This window comes from Ambystoma mexicanum, chromosome 3p, assembly GCF_040938575.1.
Source record: "Ambystoma mexicanum isolate Mex_15411 chromosome 3p, UKY_AmexF1_1, whole genome shotgun sequence".
Lineage (NCBI taxonomy): Eukaryota > Metazoa > Chordata > Amphibia > Caudata > Ambystomatidae > Ambystoma > Ambystoma mexicanum.
In genome coordinates, this window is record NC_090925.1 from 1,128,162,713 (window position 1) to 1,128,170,560 (window position 7,848).

The window sequence follows — 7,848 nt, forward strand, 5'->3', positions numbered from 1 at the left end:
GGGCTATTGGGCACTCTCTTACTAAATGTTTGTCTGATACACAATACATACACAACCTGGTATGGATCCTACGCATTCTTTCTTGAGAGGATATGGGTCCACGGAATGCCCCTAGCTGCATAGGCTCAGGCTCGTTACTTGAAGTGGAAATACCTTCGGGGTTCGAGGGTATCCCAATGGGGTTCTTCCGGAGTGGCGACTTGCTTTTCTTTTTCTCTGCTTTTCTCTCCTGAATGCAAAAGTAATCTGCAGGGCAAGATCCATTAGGGCCTGATAAGAACTTGGGCGCGCCACTCTGGCTAGTTCAACCTTGATGTCTTCGTTTAGCCCTCTTCGAAATAGGGTAAAACAAGCTTCATGGGACCAATCCGCCTCTTTAGCCAGCTGTTTGAAGCGTGTGACATACGTAAGCATATCCTGGGTTCCTTGTTGAAAGTCGAGTAGACGTTCTTGGGCACTGTAGACCTGCTCTGGGCGGTCGAACATGGTTTTAAGGGCCTGTATGAAGCCATTGTAATCATCCAGGAGAGAATCCCCAGAGTTAACCAGTGGGGTGGCCCAGGTCAAGGCATTGCCGGAAAGATGTGAAATAATAAAGCCCACCTTAGCCCTGGACGTAGAAAAATAATAAGGCTTGAAAGTAAAGTGGACCAAACATGAGTCAAGGAATCCACGAAGACTCTTTGCAGAACCATCATATTTATCAACAACGCCGCCCAGTATTACACTCTCTTTCGTAGCGGATTCACGGGACAGCACCAATTGCTTTAAGGCGGCGTTCTCTGCCTTTAAATTTTGCACTTCGGTCGTCAGCTCTTCCATGCCACGCATTAGGTCCTGGATGGCCGCTTCCATGTCTGTGTCGAATTCAGTCAGGTGGCGTCTCAATCTGTCACAGGTTTCGTGTTTTCTCACCTGTTTATGTTGCCTTGCGGGATCCTTCGCCGGGGTTTTCTTCCGTGCTGTTCGGGTCTTGTATAAGCCCGCTCGGCCGTCGTCGGATTCCAGGATTCGTTCAGCTTCTTCGTCCGGGATCAAGGAAACTCCAGGAAGACCAGGAAGGAAGAGTGCACACGGGGGAGGTGTGCGTGGGCCGCGGTAAGAACAGGTACAAGGAAAGGGAAGGAGAAGGAGAGGGTCCGGGAATTAGAGCAGTAACTCAGTTCCAGGAGCACAACGCGATGCACGTCTAGCCTCAGCTAACGATAGCGTTGAGACGCACGGAGCCGCAGGGGCGTGGTTAATTTATGGAACGTGCTGCATGAACGTAAAGGTCAATAGATTGCGTTCTGCGAATACGGCCATGTTGGGTGTACTACAGCGAGTAACCCCTGACGTGCCAGGGACCAGGAGGACCAAAACGGGCGTGATCGATGGATCATGACAGAAGGGGCCTGTACAAGTGATTTTGTTCTGCGCTGTTGGAAAGTGACCTTTATCCACTGACATTAACCAAACTACTTGCGCTGTTCAACACACATACATGCAGAGAAATAATGTTATGTTTTTTGGGAAAGTTCTAGAGGGTCCTGCTGATGAATTATTAAGCTGTCTGCCACTCTTTCTTTTATATAGAGTCTTCCCTGCCCAGAAATGTTTAAGGCATACTGTATGGCCCTCCCTTACAATGAAAACTGTGTTGAAAGCACAGAGGTACATAGGAATGGATCTGTTAAGAAATGAAACAACAAGCCTGGAAAACTGTTGAAACGGGTAAGATTTGGATCTGACTCACAGTTAGATGTGCTATCCGTTGACCCACTGACCCCCTTCCCTTTTGTGTAATCCTTTTGCTCTCAGTAGGGTTTTCCAAAGTGTCTTTCGTATAAAAGATCCTAGACCTGCATGCATTTTGTGGCACACATGCCTCATATCCCATTGCTCTTGATAAACTCACATCATCTCCCACCAATACAAGCTGTAAAAGATTTTCAGGGTTTAGCCAAGCAAACTAGACTTGGGTCGAAGGTTGAGCAATCCTTAAATCAGCAGCAAAGTTAACATTGAAATCAGCCTCAGAATCTCTTAAAGGATGGTCCAACATCTGTTGCTTGCAGCGTGCAATGGGGCAGCCTGGGTGCTGACACCTTAAGCCATCTCCTGTTCTTGCCTTGTCCTTGATCCAGCCATGGGCCCACATGCACTCAGAGGTACAGAGTGTTTCTCATGTCTATGGGTCAGGTTATAGTCTGCATCTGTTGTCAGGCAGCCACGGGGGTCGCGAGGATCGACTCAAGTCCACTGCTGGTTTTAGTAGTCAGGTTGGGCTCTCGATCCTCTGTGGTCTTGATCACTGGGGAGAGGATCGGGGGTCCGCAAATTCATCGGGGCTGACGAGGCAAGTAGGGCCCTTCTCTGCAGGCCCTCTGGGTGGGTCTTCCAAATTAGAGCACGCCAGCTGCAGCACCGGCTTCAGAGCCGGAGGACCAGAAGTATCCCCCAAAGGAGTGTCTCCTCTTTGGCCCGATGCGCGGGGATGAGTGGTGCACTGCCGCGGCCCGCGCAGGCGGGAGAATCGGAGGCCCCCTGTAGCTCCAACCGTCCCAAGCCACGCAGCCCCGAGCAGTGCTCCCAGGGGCGGGCAGAGCAAATGCTGTATTAATGGTGGGGCCGGGGGCCGTGGAAACTCACCAGTAGGACCGGTATTCCTCATGGTCTGCAGCTGCCCAACTGAACTCCCCCGTCGGGACCCCGAACAAGCTCCCAGGGGTGCGATAGGTGTCTCTCTGCAGCGCCGCGGAGGCCGGAGACCCAGCGGAGGGGACCCCGAGTGCAGCTCCCAGGGACCGACGGGTCTCTTACTGCGACGCCGCAGAGGGCCAGAGACCCGGCGAAGGGGACCCTGAGCGAAGCTCCCAGGGGGCCGACAGGTCTCCCACTGCAGCACCACGGAGGGCCGGAGACCCGGCGAAGGAGCTCCGACCTCTCCGATGCTCCAGCGGCGGCAGCCGGGGAGTCAATAGCCTTTCAGCTTTGTGGACAAGGCTTCCTCCAAGTGCCGCCGCTCTCTACCCGAACCGCCCCGAGCAGGGCTCGCAGGGGCAATCAGGGCCGTTGTTACACGGTTGGTTGGCCCAAGGCAACAACAAGCTCAGCAGGCGCACCTCCCGGCCGGGACCTCATTACATCCACCGCACCTTGGTTTTGCTCGCCTCGGGCATAACGCTCCTGCAGGGCTCTCCGTCCACCGTGGATCCGCTCCCCCGTCGGCGCTTAGCGTCTGTCACCACAGGATGGGCCGACCACCAGGGCACTGGCACCGGTGTGGCTCGAGTGAGGGTTCCTCCCCCATAGGTTGCTCGAGATGGCGCGCACCGCCATTTTGTCTTTCCCGGTGCCAGGATTCATAGGTCCATAAGTGCTCGGATCGCTAGTCTTCGGCCTCCCAAACTTGCAAGTGGCCTCAGCAGCACCTCATTTCAGTTCCGTGTTCGTGTGGGACTGAAATTCTTCATCTGAGTGGGCTAAAATTGGCAGATGTGGGCGCTTCAGATCGGAGCTCAAAGGAGACACGTCCTCATGGTGTGCCGCCTGGCCACGCCCCCAAATCTTTTTATCTTTAAATATAATTGGCATTAAACCAAACCCTTTAGGACCAGATCAATACAGCAGCAAAGAATGCTGATGTATTGCTGTTTGCCTCTTAATTTCATACCATCTGACATCTAAATGGTGTTTGGTCAAACGTTTGACATATCAGATGTCCTTATGTCAAAGGGCAGAAAGTCCAGAGGTCCTAATCAATGGTTTGGTTGGCTCTCCCTTTGCGCTTGCCTTCAGGCGTCAGCACCAGAGGCTGCACGATTGCGCCCTGCAAGCAACCAATGTTGGCCCATCCTTTAAGAGATTCTAAGGCTGATTTCAATGTTATTTTTGCTGCTGATTTAAGGATTGCTCAACCTTCGACCCACGTCTAGTTTCCTTGGCTATGCCCTTGACATCTTTTACAGCTTGTATTGGTGGGAGATGATGTGAGTTTATCGGGAGCAACAGGATATGAGGCATGTGTGCCATAAAAAACAGGTCTAGGATTTTTTTTTTTACTAGGAAAGCCTCTTTAAGTAGGGAACCTTGAACAACCCTGCTGAGGGCAATAGGATTACACAAACGGTAAGGGTGTCAGTGGGTCAAGGGATAGCACATCTGACTCTGAGTCAGTTTATTGTAAATCCAAATCCTACCTGTTTCAACATTTTTCCAGGCTTTCTGTTTAATTTCTTAACAGATCCATTCCTATGTACCTCAGCAACACATGTACTAATATTGGAATGATAATGGGAAAATTGAATTGGCCCCTGCTCTAAAGGATGACACACACATTCGTAAACCATTCACTATTGTTGGCACATGACGGGAAGAGTTTTTCTCATGTCTATGGGTCTATTGCGATGCTCTCAGGCTTGCATCGCCCAGCCATTGTGATGGGGAGAGGGGGTGTCATTTTGCAAGCATCCTGGAGCATGATTTTTTATATCTTTAAATATAATTGGCATTAAACCAAATCCTTTAGGACCAGATCATTACAGCAGCAAAGGATGCTTATTCATTGTTGTTTGCCTCTTCATTTCATACCACCCGATATCTAAATGGTGTTTGGACTTTCTGCCCTCTGACATAAGGACATTTGGTATGGCAAACCTTTGACTAGAGGTCCTAATCAATGGTTTGATTGACTCTCCCTTTGCGCTTGCTTCAGCAACACATGTATTAATATTGGAATGATAATGTGAAAATTAAATTGGCCCCCGCTCTAAAGGATGACACGCACATTCGTAAAGCATTCACTATTTTTGGCACATGAAAGGACAGAAACTTTCTTAATTTGCAAGTATTTATTTTTTAATACATCTATTTTAATGAAGATTGAAATTGTATGTTCATACATATTACACAACAACACAATACATTTTGTGCCAAATTCAACACTAATGCCTCAGGAGCCTTTTACTTGTGCGTCCTATTGACTGAATGAACAGCCCCGTCCCCTTCAATTTTTTGACTTGTACTTTTAGAAGTGGCACGCTTCTTTTGTTTTTTTATCCCATTCTACCAAACTCAGTATTATCACTTTCCCCCTTGTTGTGCAGTCCAGAGTAAACTGCTTTAAGGTGCTATTTTCAAACATCGCTCTGAACTGCAGCTTTATTTGCTTCTCGGCCTTAATCTTTAATTGGGGCTGAGCAGTGTACTCCGTATTTGTCTGCTTTTAGTTGGTTGCTTTCTTTTTTGATTTATGTAACTTTCAAACAGTCCCATTGTGAAATACCATTGTCACAATGTGCTGCAGTGCATGAAAACCTCAAATTAATGGTAGGGCGAGGAAGAGGAAGAGGGAGAGGGGCGGGGGGAGAAAGAAAGGGTGGGAGAGAGAGACAGAGAGAGAGACAGAGAGAGAACAAAAAGCAAATATGGTATTCAGGGGCTATGTGTTTGCATGGAAAAGATTTTAGGCTTTTAATCATCAAGTGGAAAGGGGCTCTGTGGCTGGTATCTCAGCCTGTTGATGCTTTGTTGAGTTGCTTGGAACATGCAAGGAAGGAGACTTGACGCACTCCCGACCAGGTTGCATGTCTCTAAATTACTTAAATCTCACATACCTCCTCCCTGTGCCACCAAGTTCTGGGCATTGAGCTCTGCAGTTGTTCCCACAAGTCGCCAAGCGCCCCAGATTTACTTTCTCAGAGTTGCTAGTTACTGCTACCCCACCTCGACCACTATATTTTCCCCAGATACTTGCTACTGTGGAGTAAGCAGGGCTAAGAGAGGGAGAGGGGGTGTGCCTATGCAAATCATCTGCCAGGATCATTCCTGGGAGGTCATTCCATCTCACCAGCTGACACCTGGGCAGCGAGAGGTAATTTGGAGAACAGAAATATTCGGACATGCCACAAAGCAAAGGCTGGGCCGTTGATTGAGGATCCCTTTAGCCATGCCTCCCTAAGTTTCCGAGGTCCAGAAAAATTCCACCCTCAGCTCCCCATAGAGAGGTCCTTGGCCGATTGTGGCCGATCAGGGGAGTGAAGGGTAGGGGGTGACTGAACACTGCCTCACCTTTTCACTGCTTTCTACAGCGGTAATGCTTATGCAGAAGGGGCCTGTACACGTGATTTTGTTCTGCGTTGTGGGAAAGTGACATTTATCCACTGACATTAACCAAGCTACTTGCGCTGTTTAACACACATACATGCATAGAAATAATGTTATGTTTTTGGGAAAGATCTAAAGGGTCCTGCTGATGATTTATTAAGCTGTCTGCCACTCTTTCTTTTACATAGTCTTCCCTGCCCTGAAATGTTTAAGGCATACTGTATGGCCCTCCCTTACAATGAAAACTCTGTTGAAAGCACAGAGGTAAATAGGAATGGATCTGTTAAGAAATTAAACAAAAAGCCTGGAAAATGTTGAAACAGGTAGTATTTGGACTTACAATAAACTGACTCACAGTCAAATGTGCTATCCGTTGACCCACTGACCCCCTTACCTTGTGTGTAATACTTTTGCTCTCAGTATTGTTGTCCTAAGTTCCCTTCTTAAAGCGGCTTTCTTATAAAAAAAATCCTAGACCTGCTTTTTGTGGCACACATGCCTCATATCCTGTTGCTCTTGATAAACTCACATCATCTCCCACCAATACAAGCTGTAAAAGATTTCCAGGGCTTATCCAACCAAACTAGACGTGGGTCGAAGGTTCAGCAAACCTTAAATCAGCAGCAAAGTTAACATTGAAATCAGCCTCAGAATCTCTTAAAGGATGGTCCAACATCTGTTGCTTACAGGGCTCAATCGGACAGCCTCTGGCGCGGAGCCTTAAGCCACTTCCTGTCCTTGCCTTGTCCTTGATACAGCCATGGGCCAACATACACTCAGAGGTACACAGTTTTTCTCATGTCTATGGGTCTATTGTGATGCTCTCAGTCTTGCATCCCCCAGCCATTGTGATGGGGAGGGGGTTGTCATTTTGCAAGCACCCTGGAGCATGAATCTTTATATCTTTAAATATAATTGGAATTAAACCAAATCCTTTAGGACCAGATCATTACAGCAGCAAAGAATGCTTATTATTTGTTGTTTGCCTCTTCATTTCATACCACCCGATATCTAAATGGTGTTTGGACTTTCTGCCCTCTGACATAAGGACATTTGGTATGGCAAACCTTTGACTAGAGGTCCTGATCAATGGTTTGATTGACTCTCCCTTTGCGCTTGCTTCAGTAACACATGTATTAATATTGGAATGATAATGTGAAAATTAAATTGGCCATTGCTCTAAAGGATGACACGCACATTCGTAAAGCATTCACTATTTCTGGCACATAACACGACAGAAACTTTCTTAATTTGCAAGTCTTTATTTTTTAATACATCTTTTTTAATGAAGATTGAAATTGTATGTTCATTCATATTACACGACAACACAATACATTTTGCGCCAAATTCAACATTAATTCCTCAGGAGCCTTTTACTTGTGAGTCCTATTGACTGAATGAACAGCCTCGCCCCCTTCAATTTCTTGACTTGTACTTTTAGAAGTGGCACGCTTCTTTTGTTTTTTTTATCCCATTCTACCAAACTCAGTATTATCACTTTCCCCCTTGTTGTGCACTCAAGCGTAAACTGCTTTAAGGTGCTATTTCCAAACATCGCTCTGAACGACAGCTTTACTTACTAAGGCCTTAATCTTTAATTGGGGCTGAGCAGTGTACTCCGGATTTGGCTGCTTTTAGTTGGTTGATTTCTTTTTTGATTTCTGTAACTTTCGAACAGTCCCATTGTGAAATACCATTGTCACAATGTGCTGCAGTGCATGAAAACCTCAAATTAATGGTAGGGAGAGGAAGAGGAAGAGT

At 47.2% G+C, this 7,848-nt stretch overlaps 1 non-coding gene across 1 annotated transcript; it reads left to right on the top strand.

Annotated features, from left to right (window-relative positions):
- Positions 1-4,685: 4,685 nt before the first annotated feature.
- Positions 4,686-4,792, top strand: LOC138581604 (U6 spliceosomal RNA). Its single transcript, XR_011304664.1, has one exon. It is a non-coding gene; the product is annotated as a U6 spliceosomal RNA (small nuclear RNA).
- The last annotated feature ends 3,056 nt before the right edge of the window (positions 4,793-7,848 follow it).